General features: G+C 47.2%; 2 long non-coding RNA genes across 2 annotated transcripts in view; one reads left to right on the top strand and one right to left on the bottom strand.

The window, feature by feature from the left end:
- The first annotated feature begins 2,046 nt into the window (after positions 1–2,046).
- LOC310747043 lies at positions 2,047–2,401 on the top strand. Its single transcript, XR_014540867.1, has 2 exons — positions 2,047–2,228; positions 2,314–2,401. It is a non-coding gene; the product is annotated as an uncharacterized lncRNA (long non-coding RNA).
- The window catches only part of LOC310747039, a 16,666-nt gene continuing 6,908 nt past the window's right edge, over positions 2,324–12,081 (bottom strand). Inside the window, exon 3 of the long non-coding RNA XR_014540863.1 lies at positions 2,324–3,537. This is a non-coding gene — a long non-coding RNA (uncharacterized lncRNA). The remainder of the gene's footprint in view (positions 3,538–12,081) is intronic.

Below are 12,081 nucleotides of genomic sequence, written 5' to 3'. Positions count from 1 at the left end.
TGCATTTCCTCCACCCTCCCTCTTGCTGTGGTTTCTGTAGCTGCTATTCTGGGGCCTTGGGAGAGAGGCATGACAGGATGAAAGCTGGGTGCGGAGGAGAAACCAGAGGCGGCTGAGAGAGGAACCAGCGGGGAGCAAAAAGTGACTCAGCGCATCTTCGCAACTCCGACGACCCTGACTCAGCGCAAAGCAATCGGCTGTAGGGAGCCTATTCTCTTTTCATGACCATAAGAAGAGATTGTTGGATCAGAGCCAGGGGCCCATCTAATTTAACATCCTGGTCTCACAGACGCCAATCCACAAGCAAGATTCGAACGCAAGACCCCCCTCCATTCCTGCGGTTTCCAATGACTGGTTTTCAGAAGCATTGTCGCCTCAAGCATGCAGCCAGAGCAAAGCTGATAGCCTTCTCCTCTATGAATTTTTCCTGTGGGAGGGAGTTCCACAGTTTAACTGTCTGCCCTGGATGAACTTATTAGCAACACCAAAGCAGCTGTATTTTAAGAAGAACAACGTGCCAGTGTGCAACTGACTTGGGGGGGAAAGGAGCCAGTCATATTCCTGAGCCTTTAGCTCATAGGTAGGCAAACTAAGGCCCAGGGGCCGGATCCGGCCCAATTGCCTTCTAAATCCGGCCTGCGGACAGTCTGGGAATCAGCGTGTTTTTACATTAATAGAATGTGTGCTTTTATTTAAAATGGATCTCTGGGTTATTTGTGGGGCATAGGAATTCGTTCATTTTTTTTTTCAAAATATAGTCCGGCCCCCCACATGGTCTGAGGGACAGTGGACCGGCCCCCTGCTGAAAAGGTTGGCTGATCCCTGAGTCTAGCTGCTATTATTATCCACTAGGCCTTTTACTGCTACTGCTCAGGAATCCAAAGAAACCCAAAATTAATTGCAGTGGTTAAAATCGGCGCAGTTCTGAAAGGCTCAGGGTTGACCTGTACCCAGACCTAGACGGTTTGGTTACAATAGCGCTGAGTGGCCCATTTTCCAAAATATATAGCAGATTAGTTGAATTTCCGTCCCTCCCTTTGTCCCAAAGTAGCCCGGGGGTTGGGGGGCATATGCTAGCTGCGGTTTCTGGGTAGTCTTCAAGGGAACCCTCATGTAGAGTGTTTTGCAGTAGTCAAGACCTGGAGGTTGCCAGATTGCAGAGAGCTAGTATGATGTAGAACTCAGCTGGGGAATAATAATAATAATAATAATAATAATAATAATAGCAATGAGAAACGGACTGCAAGAAGATCAAACCTCTCCATTCTGAAGGAAATCAGCCCTGAGTGCTCACTGGAAGGACAGATCCTGAAGCTGAGGCTCCAAGACTTTGGCCACCTCATGAGAAGAGAAGACTCCCTGGAAAAGACCCTGATGTTGGGCAATCTTAATTCTGGCTTGGGATTCATCCGGCCCAGCCTTTCGCATGATGAATTCTGCATATAAGTTAAATAAGCAGGGAGACAATATACAGCCTTGCCGTACTCCTTTCCCAATTTTGAACCAATCAGTTGTTCCATATCCAGTTCTAACTGTAGCTTCTTGTCCCACATAGAGATTTCTCAGGAGACAGATGAGGTGATCAGGCACTCCCATTTCTTTAAGAACTTGCCTTAGTTTGCTGTGGTCGACACAGTCAAAGGCTTTTGCATAGTCAATGAAGCAGAAGTAGGTGTTTTTTGGGAACGGTCTAGCATTCTCCATAAACCAGCGCATGTTTGCAATTTGGTCTCTGGTTCCTCTGCCCCTTCGAAATCCGGCTTGCACTTCTGGGAGTTTTCGGTCCACATACTGCCTAAGCCTGCCTTGTAGAATTTTAAAAACAAGTTATCAAGGCCTGGCCCAGTCTGTGTACACACTAAAGCACTTTCAAAGTGCCTTCTTCCCCTCAAAGAATTCTGGGTACTGTAGTGCACCCCTCACGGAGTGACAATTCCCAGCAACCCTTAACAAACTACAGTACCCAGAATTCTTTGAGGGAAAGGATGGGCATCGGATGTGCTTTAAAGATTATAGTGCCCAGCCCCGTCAGCGTCGGAAGTCCAGATCTGCAGAAATAATCTAGGAGAGGCGTCGGCTGCTGCTGCTACTGGATTGCCCTGGAAATATCTGGATTATTTTTTTTTTGCAAAACAGAGACAAAATTAAGGAGTGAGGTCACTTCTCCAGTTGCAGAAGGTTCAGCAAACGGGGTTCGCCATCTGCTCGAAAACGTGAGGCATCTGGAGGTGAATGTGGGAGTTTGGGGAAGGGGGGGGGGAGAGTCATATTGTCCAGTCAGCTCATCTGACCCACTCGTGATCTCTCCTCCAGGGATGGGATGACCTCAGCAGAGAAGGGGTGAAGCAAGTTTCTTGCACCAGTCAGCAGCCCCAAATGAGGAACTTGCCTCAGAGAGAGAGAAAGAGAGAGAGTCAGGAAAGTGAGAAAGCAAGCAGATAAAAGTCTTGAGAGCTCCAAAGGCTCCCTCTGCCAAAGCTGTGTGGCAAAGGAGCCTTCACTAAGAAAAGTGCCTATTCTCTAAGGGCAACAGTAGCAACGCAAACACACCGGATCCCCGATCAGCAGAGGAGAACGAGAGAATCCTATTAGGGAAAGCCCTCAGCAGTGTATGTAATCTGGAAGAGGCCTGCTTATTATGCGGGCACTGGCTGCAAAGCTTGCGTCCATTTCCCTCATTGGCCGGGCTGCTGTGACATCATGGAATGTGCACGAGCATTCTATCTGCTCTGAATATTCTCACAGAGAATATGGTGGAGGAGAGAACTTATAGAATAATTATAATATGCAGCCGTATTAGAAAATGTGGTGAAACCATGGAGGGGTGGAGGGGAAGTCGCACACTAATGGGATGCTAATGGGAAAACATTGTGCAATTTGGGTTTGTTTGTTTATTGGGGAAACTGATAAATACACATATATATTTTTTAAAAAAGAAAAAGCTGTGAGTTCAGGGGGTCCCTTTCCCCATCCTTTGCCCCCCCCCCCGGGAAACACAACAGGTCGGCTGCACCTGGGTGGAGAGAGTGCAGCTGAATGTGGGCAGCCTGAGGAACTCCCATCCACTTGAGGCCTGCCCATGAAAATATGAATGAGAGACCAGGGTGATGCCCACTGTTTCCAAGAACTCTTCTCGTTGTGAGACTTTTGTGGGTGAGCTGAGAGTTTGTTTGGACCCTGAGTTAGAATTCGGAGGCTGAGATTATGTATCAGAAGAAAAAAATGAATTGATATTAATGTTTATATAGCAGTAACTTTGTATTAATGTAACTTTTTAATACGTAACGGTGTGCATTTGTAAAATGTAAAGTTGTCTGTTGTGGCTTCAGTTTTCTGCATACCACCTAGAGATACTGTACAGTGGAACCTCGTTTTTCAAACTTAATCCATTCCGGAAGGCCGTTCAGCTTCCAAAAAGTTCGAAAACTGAGGATCAATGGGCTGGCTGCAAAGTTAACGGAAAAGAAAAAGGAAAATTTGGCTTGAAAGTCGTTTGAAAACCGGAGCAGTTATTTCTGGGGTTTCGGCGTTCAGGAGCTGAAACGTTCCAAAACAGAGGCATTCAGCAACCGAGGTTTGACTGTATTTTCAATATATTGTGTCAAAATTAAAAGACTCAATCAATCAACCAATGTGTTATGATCTTGGCCTCCATGTTTCATAAGCGCAAGCAGAATCCTCTCCAGACCAACCCTCTGTTGCCAACCAGATGCCAGAGAAAGGCAGCGTGGTGCAGCGGTTAGAGCGCTGGACTAGGACTTTGGAGACTCGGGTTCAGTTCCACCGTCTGCTTGCTGTTGACCTCGGGGCTGTCTTAAGCAAATAATAATAATAATAATAATAATAATAATAATAATAATAATTTATTATTTATATCCCGCCCATCTGGCTGGGTTTCCCCAGCCACTCTGGGCGGCTTCCAATAAAATATTAAAATACAGTGGTCTGTTAAACATTAAAAGCTTCCCTAAACATGACGCCAGGGTGCAAAGATCCGCCCGGTTGCCCAGTCCCAGGTGCACAGGAGGGCAGATTCGCCAACCTGCCTCAGCGTCTCGCGGGCTCGGTCACCCCCACCCACAGCAGCGCTCCGACCAACAGGTGAACTCTTCCCTGGACTCAACTCTTGGGCCCCGGACTCTCGGCCTGGCGCCCCTGGGAGCCCAGAGCCCGGGTGCCCTGCACCCCTAGGGCCTATGGGTAAGACAGCTCTGCTTGACCTTGAGCCACCAGTAACAATCTTTCAGCCTAACCTGCACCACAGGGTTGCTGTGAGCACAGAAGAAGCGGGGGAGCACCATGGATGCCCCCTCGAGCTCCTCAGAGATATGTTGTTGTTGTTGAGTCGTTTAGTCGTGTCCGCCTCTTTGTGACCCCCTGGACCAGAGCACGCCAGGCCCTCCTGTCTTCCACTGCCTCCCGCAGTTTGGTCAAACTCATGCTGGTAGCTTCAAGAACACTATCCAACCATCTCCCCCTGTGTCGTCCCCTTCTCCTTGTGCCCTCCATCTTTCCCAACATCAGGGTCTTTTCCAGGGAGTCTTCTCTTCTCATGAGGTGGCCAAAGTCTTGGAGTCTCAGCTTCAGGATCCGTCCTTCCAGTGAGCACTCAGGGCTGATTTCCTTCAGAATGGAGAGGTTTGATCTTCTTGCAGTCCATGGGACTCTCAAGAGTCTCCTCCAGCACCATAATTCAAAAGCATCCATTCTTTGGCGATCAGCCTTCTTTATGGTCCTGCTCTCACTTCCATACATCACTACTGGGAAAACCATAGCTTTAACTATACGGACCTTTGTTGGCAAGGTGATGTCTCTGCTTTTTAAGATGCTGTCTAGGTTTGTCATTGCTTTTCTCCCAAGGAGCAGGTGTCTTTTAATTTCGTGGCTGCTGTCACCATCTGCAGTGATCATGGAGCCCAAGAAAGTAAAATCTCTCACTGCCTCCATTTCTTCCCCTTCTATTTGCCAGGAGGTGATGGGACCAGTGGCCATGATCTTCGTTTGGCAATCGTTTGCAATGGTCAGCTGGTCACTAGGGCAAGGTGGGTCAGAGCCCTTCGGATATATTTACTACTGCACTGCTTAAATGTCCAGTTACAATATCTCTGTAAGAGAGGAGGATGGGGAGAAAACAAGAAACAGATCCTCCTTGGCCACCCCCACTAGGTCCAGTGGTTAGCAGCTGCTCCCATCAGCACCTATTGGCTAGTGCCCGTGACGTCGCTGGCGGCTACTGCTTAATCCAGGATTTTGTGGGGCCTCTTACCCTGGAAGATGCAGGCTGTGAAAGACAGGAAGCTGCCTTCTGCTGAGCCAGACCCCCTCACAGACCTACGGTCCTCAGGACCCTTAACAAACTACAGTTCCCAGAATTCTTTGGGGCGGTGCCGATGCTTGTGATGCTTCCAACTGATTTATTGTTATGTACTGAGTTGAATAGGATCCAAACTGCAGCGGTCTGATTGGTCCTAGAACAATAGGATCCAAAATGCAGCAGTCTGATTGGTCCTAGAACAATGCAGCAGTATGATTGGTTGGCAGGAACCACCCAATCATGCTCCAGATAGAAGTGAATCCACAACCTGATTGGCTTACAGTAGAATTCCAGAATTAGCCAATCATGTGCAGCCCATTGTGTAAATAATGTATATAAAGCAGATACTTTGAGGGGACATTCATTCATTCCTCCTCACCACTATGAGCTGAATAAAGAGCATGAAATCATCTTGCGACTCTGAGTATATTTCATTTATTATTACATGTATATCTCTGAGGCCACTGGTCCCATAACCTCCTGGCGAATAGAAGGGGAAGAAATGGAGGCAGTGAGAGATTTTACTTTCTTGGGCTCCATGATCACTGCAGGTGGTGACAGCAGCCACGAAATTAAAAGATGCCTGCTCCTTGGGAGAAAGGCGATGGCAAACCTAGACAGCATCTTAAAAAGCAGAGACATCACCTTGCGGACAAAGGTCTGTATAGTAAAAGCTATGGTTTTCCCAGTAGTGATGTATGGAAGTGAGAGCTGGACCATAAAGAAGGCTGATCGCCGAAGAATGGATGCTTTTGAATTATGGTACTGGAGGAGACTCTTGAAAATCCCATGGACTGCAAGAAGATCAAACCTCTCCATTCTGAAGGAAATCAGCCCTGAGTGCTCACTGGAAGGACAGATCCTGAAGCTGAGGCTCCAAGACTTTGGCCACCTCATGAGAAGAGAAGACTCCCTGGAAAAGACCCTGATGTTGGGAAAGATTGAGGGCACAAGGAGAAGGGGACGACAGAGGACGAGATAGTGGGACAGTGTTCTTGAAGCTACCAGCATGAGTTTCACCAAACTGCGGGAGGCAGTGGAAGACAGGAGGGCCTGGCGTGCTCTGGTCCATGGGGTCACGAAGTCAGACACGACTAAACAACAACAGCAGGAACAGCTGGATTTGTGTTTTTCTCCAGCGACAAGGTATTGCAGCTTGTGAATGGAAGCCTACCAAAGGAGAGGATATCTGGATTTCCTTCCTCCCCAGGAAAGCTAGTGATCTCCTGGACAAAACTAAGCAGGCTCTAGGGTAAAAATGTGTTTTTTTCCCTAGGCTGGCAGTGCCACCTCGTGGCCAGAGTCAGCACAGCACAGAAAGAGATCATACAGGGCTGTCTGATATACAGTGTACCTTGGTTCTCAAACACTGAAAACCCAGAAGTAAGTGTTCTGGTTTTTGAATGTTTTTCAGAAGTCGAACATCCGATGCAACTGTTGGCTATTGTTTCCGGGGCGCCTGCACCAATCGGAAGCCGTGCCTTGGTTTTCAAACATTTCAGAAGTCAAATGGACTTCCGGAACGGATTAAGTTTGGTTGCTATTTATTTTGCGTTTTTGCTTTTGAGGCTTTTTCGGTTAATTTGTTGTTATGACTGTGTGGAACCCAGTTCAGCTACTGATTGATTGATTGTGCGACTGTGGAAATGGATAAAAGCCCCCCATCCAAACAATGACTATTCATCAGGGCAGGTAAGAAAAAAAATTAATTTTAATTTTTATCATCTATAATACTCTTATTTATTTTACAGTACAGTACAGTGCATTGTTTAATGCTTTCATTTTATGGATCAGTGGTCTCGCTAGATAGTAAAATTCATGTTAAATTGCTGTTTTAGGGGTTGCTTTTAAAACTCTGGAACGGATTAATCCGTTTTGCATTACTGTCTATGGGAAAGTGCGCCTTGGTTTTGGAACGCTTTGGTTTTGCAACGGACTTCCGGAACGGATTAAGTTTGAGAACCAAGGTGCCGCTATATAGCATTCCTCCAGTTTTGAAGACTGATTATTTCTTAGTGCTCTTTGCATGTGCTCAGAGGCTCCTTCTACATTCTTACCACCAATGACTTTCCCCTACAACAACCCACCCGTGGTCTGTTGTGTGGAAGCCTGACAGCTGGAAAAGACGGACGGCTGTCATTCTTCAGACCAGCCTTCTCAAGAGCGACTAAGTCGCCAGAGGTGAGCGGAAACTGCCTCTAGGCGACCACGCAGAGGAAGTTTTACAGAAGGTTGTTCCTGTTTGTTATGTACTGAGTTGAATAGGATCCAAAGGCAGCAGTCTGATTGGTCCTAGAACAATAGGATTCAGAATGCAGCAGTCTGATTGGTCCTAGAACAATAGGATTCAGAATGCAGCAACCTGATTGGTCCACAGGAGCCACCCAATCCAGCTCCAGGTAGAAGTGAATCCGCAACCTGATTGGCCTACAGGTGAATCCCGGAATTAGCCAATCACGTGGGGCCCATTGTGTAAATAATGTATATAAAGCAGACATTCTGGGGGAACTTCCATTCCTCCTCACCGCTATGAGCTGAAGAAAGAGCATGAAATCCACTCTCGACTCTGAGTATATTTCACTGCTATTCCTCAGAAGCCTCCATCAGTCTATATGTTAGCAGGCCGACCGGCACATTTTTGTCATGTTCATGAGCTGAGCATGAGTCCTCAGTGTGATACAGCAGCAAAAAAAAGCTAATGCCATTCTAGGCTGCATCAACAGTAATATGGTGTCCTGGTCAAGGGAAGTCATAGGTAAAGGTAAAGGGACCCCTGACCATTAGGTCCAGTCGTGACCAACTCTGGGGTTGCAGCGCTCATCTCACTTTATCGGCCGAGGGAGCCGGCGTACAGCTTCCAGGTCCTGTGGCCAGCATGACTAAGCCGCTTCTGGTGAACCAGAGCAGTGCACGGAAACACTGTTTACCTTCCCACCGGAGCGGTACCTATTTATCTACTTGCACTTTGACATGCTTTTGAACTGCTAGGTTGGCAGGAGCAGGGACCGAGCAACGGGAGCTCACCCCGTTGCGGGGATTTGAACCACCAACCTTCTGATCGGCAAGCCCTAGGCTCTGTGGTTTAACCCACAGCGCCACCCGTGTCCCTAAGGGAAGTCATAGTCAGACTCTATTCTGCCTTGGTCAGACCACCTGGAAAGTTAAGTCCCATTCTGGGCACAATTTAAGAAGGATATTGACTAACTGGAAGGTGTGCAGTGGTAGCCAACCAAGATGATCAAGTTGGTCTGGGAACCAACTATCAAGGGTCTGGCCAAACTAACAAAATGGATTTCAACAGGGACAAATGTCAGGTTCTGCACTTAGGAAGAATCAGGTGCACAAATATAGGATGGGGGAAACTTGGCTTCCTAGCAATACACGTGAAAAAGATCTAGGGGTCTTGGTTGGCCACAAGCTGAACATGAGTCAGCAGCGTGATGCAGCAGGAAAAAAGAGAACGGTATCCTAGGCTTCATCAACAGTCCTGTTTAGGGAAGTTTTTAATGTTTGAAGTTTTAATGTTTGAATATGTTTTTAACGTTCTGTTGAAAGCCACCCAGAGTGGCTGCGGAAACCCAGCCAGATGGGCGGGGAGAAATAATGAATTATTATTATTATTATGATTATTATTATTAACCGGGTCAAGGGAAGTCATAGTATCACTCTATTCTGCCTTGGTCAGACCACACCCAGAATAACCTGCAAGAGCGTTTTGCCGCTTTGTGTGAATCTGTGCTTCAGGGACCCAAATAGCAGATATGTGTGGTCCTTCACTTTGACGTGCTTTCGAACTGCTAGGTTGGCAGGAGCAGGGACCGAGCAACGGGAGCTCACCCCGTTGCAGGGATTCGAACCGCCGACCTTCTGATCGGCAAGCTCTAGGCTCTGTGGTTTAACCCACAGCACCACCCGCGTCCCATCAAGGGAAGTCATAGTCTCACTCTATTCTGCCTTGGTCAGACCACACCCAGAATACCGTGTCCAGTTCTGGGCACCACAATTTAAGACGGATATTGACAAGCTCCAGAGGAGAGTGACCAAGATGATCAATGGCCTGGAAACCAAGCCTGATGAGGAATGGTTGAAGGAGCTGGGTATCTTTAACCTGGAAAAGAGGAGACTGAGAGGAGAGATGATAGCCGTCTTCAAATATCTCAAGGGCTGTCACATGGAGGATGGAGCAAGTTTGTTTTCTCCTGCTCTGGAGGGTAGGACAAGCAGAGGTTGGAGGGCCTTCTGTCATGGATGCTTTAGTTGAGATTCCTGCATTGCAGCAGGGTCAGACTAGAGCACCCCTGGGATCCCTTCCATCTCTGCCATTCCATGAGATAAAAATAAAAATTCTCTGCAGGCAGAAAACAAGTACCTATAACATGACCTCCAGCTCAGGCTCCATAAAGGAGGGAGCATGGGAGGGGGTGTGGCCTAGTGGGCGTGGTTCAAAAAGGGGCGGGGCCAAAAGATCAAGAGTCAGCCCCTGCATAGAACACCCATGCCTACTGTGGAGAAAGTACAGTCATACCTCGGGTTACAGATGCTTCAGGTTGCGTTTTTTTGGGTTATGGACTGCCGAAACCCGGAAGTAACGGAATGGGTTATTTCCGGGTTTTGGTGGTCATGCATGCACAGAAGTGCCGAATCGCAACCCATGCGTACACAGATGCGCCGCTGCAGATTGCGAACACTGTGGGTTGCGAATGTGCATCCCGCACGGATCATGTTCACAACCCGAGCGTCCACTGTATACAACACAGTACCTTGAATCATAGAATCATAGAATCATAGAGTTGGAAGAGACCACAAGGGCCATTGAGTCCAACCCCCTGCCAAGCAGGAAACACCATCATTGCACTCCTGACATATGGTTGTCAAGCCTCTGCTTAAAGACCTCCAAAGAAGGAGACTCCACCACACTCCTTGGCAGCAAATTCCACTGTCCAACAGCTCTTACTGTCAGAAAGTTCTTCCTAATGTTTAGGTGGAATCTTCTTTCTTGTAGTTTGGATCCATTGCTCCGTGTCCGCTTCTCTGGAGCAGCAGAAAACAACCTTTCTCCCTCCTCTATGTGACATCCTTTTATATATTTGAACATGGCTATCATATCACCCCTTAACCTCCTCTTCTCCAGGCTAAACATGCCCAGCTCCCTTAGCCGTTCCTCATAAGGCATCGTTTCCAGGCCTTTGACCATTTTGGTTGCCTTCCTCTGGACACGTTCCAGTTTGTCAGTGTCCTTCTTGAACTGTGGTGCCCAGAACTGGACACAGTACTCCAGGTGAGGTCTGACCAGAGCAGAATACAGTGGCACTATTACTTCCCTTGATCTAGATGCTATACTCCTATTGATGCAGCCCATTGAGAAATCGCCCCATAAAATTTGTATGTACTTACAGTGGTATCTCGGGTTACATACGCTTCAGGTTACAGACGCCGCTAACCCAGAAATAGTGCTTCAGGTTAAGAACTTTGCTTCAGGATGAGAACAGAAATCGTGCTCCAGCGGCGCGGCAGCAGCAGGAGGCCCCATTAGCTAAAGTGGTGCTTCAGGTTAAGAACAGTTTCAGGTTAAGAACGAACCTCCGGAACAAATTAAGTTCTTAACCCGAGGTACCACTGTATTTTCCCCTAGAGAGGGAACTTCAAGTGGGCCACACACATCACTGTACGTAGATTAAATCTATCATCCTGGTACTTCTCTCGGTGGTGCAACTAACACACTAGTGCATTTGGGTTTACCGTCATCCCGCAAATCTTTATGGGAATCACTATTTGCAATTTAAAGACTGCTGTCCACTGATGGATTAATATTCTCAGTGCCTCCCTGGTGGAGATCTAGATCCAGGTTTGGGGCAAGTAACTCTTTGGTGCAATAGCCCCAGCAGAGATTTAAAATCACAAAACCCACAGCAAAGTGTGGGACCTTTAAAACAGCCCCTTCCAAGCTCTTCCAAAGTTCCTCTGTTCTTCTGTACTAAAAAGATACCACACCTGTGGCCCGGTCAAGATGGTTTTACTTACAAACTTCTCAAAGGTCAGATTCCTGTGCTTCTCTATATAGCAGCAAGAAAACCCAGGCAGCAAAACTTAGCAACATAGAATTGTAGAGTTGGAAGGGTCATCTACGCCAAACCCTGCAGTTACAGAAATGAGTTTAAATGTTCCTAAGTGGAACAACTGATTGATTCAAAATTGGGAAAGGAGTACGACAAGGCTGTATATTGTCTCCCTGCTTATTTAATTTATATGCAGAATTCATCATGCGAAAGGCTGGGCTGGATGAATCCCAAGCCGGAATTAAGATTGCTGGAAGAAATATCAACAACCTCAGATATGCAGATGACACAACCTTGATGGCAGAAAGTGAGAAGGAATTAAAGAACCTTTTAATGAGGGTGAAAGAGGAGAGTGCAAAATATGGTCTGAAGCTCAACATCAGAAAAACGAAGATCATGGCCACTGGGCCCATCACCTCCTGGCAAATAGAAGGGGAAGAAATGGAGGCAGTGAGAGATTTTACTTTCTTGGGCTCCATGATCACTGCAGATGGTGACAGCAGCCACGAAATTAAAAGACGCCTGCTTCTTGGGAGAAAAGTGATGACAAACCTAGACAGCATCTTAAAAAGCAGAGACATCACCTTGCCAACAAAGGTCCGTATAGTCAAAGCTATGGTTTTCCCAGTAGTGATGTACGGAAGTGAGAGCTGGACCATAAAGAAAGCTGATCGCCGAAGAATTGATGCTTTTGAATTATGGTGCTGTAGG

This window comes from Podarcis filfolensis, assembly GCF_964270895.1.
Source record: "Podarcis filfolensis genome assembly, chromosome: 13".
Lineage (NCBI taxonomy): Eukaryota > Metazoa > Chordata > Lepidosauria > Squamata > Lacertidae > Podarcis > Podarcis filfolensis.
The sequence above is the reverse complement of the archived record's forward strand: the minus strand, read 5'-3'. Positions and strand labels throughout refer to the sequence as shown.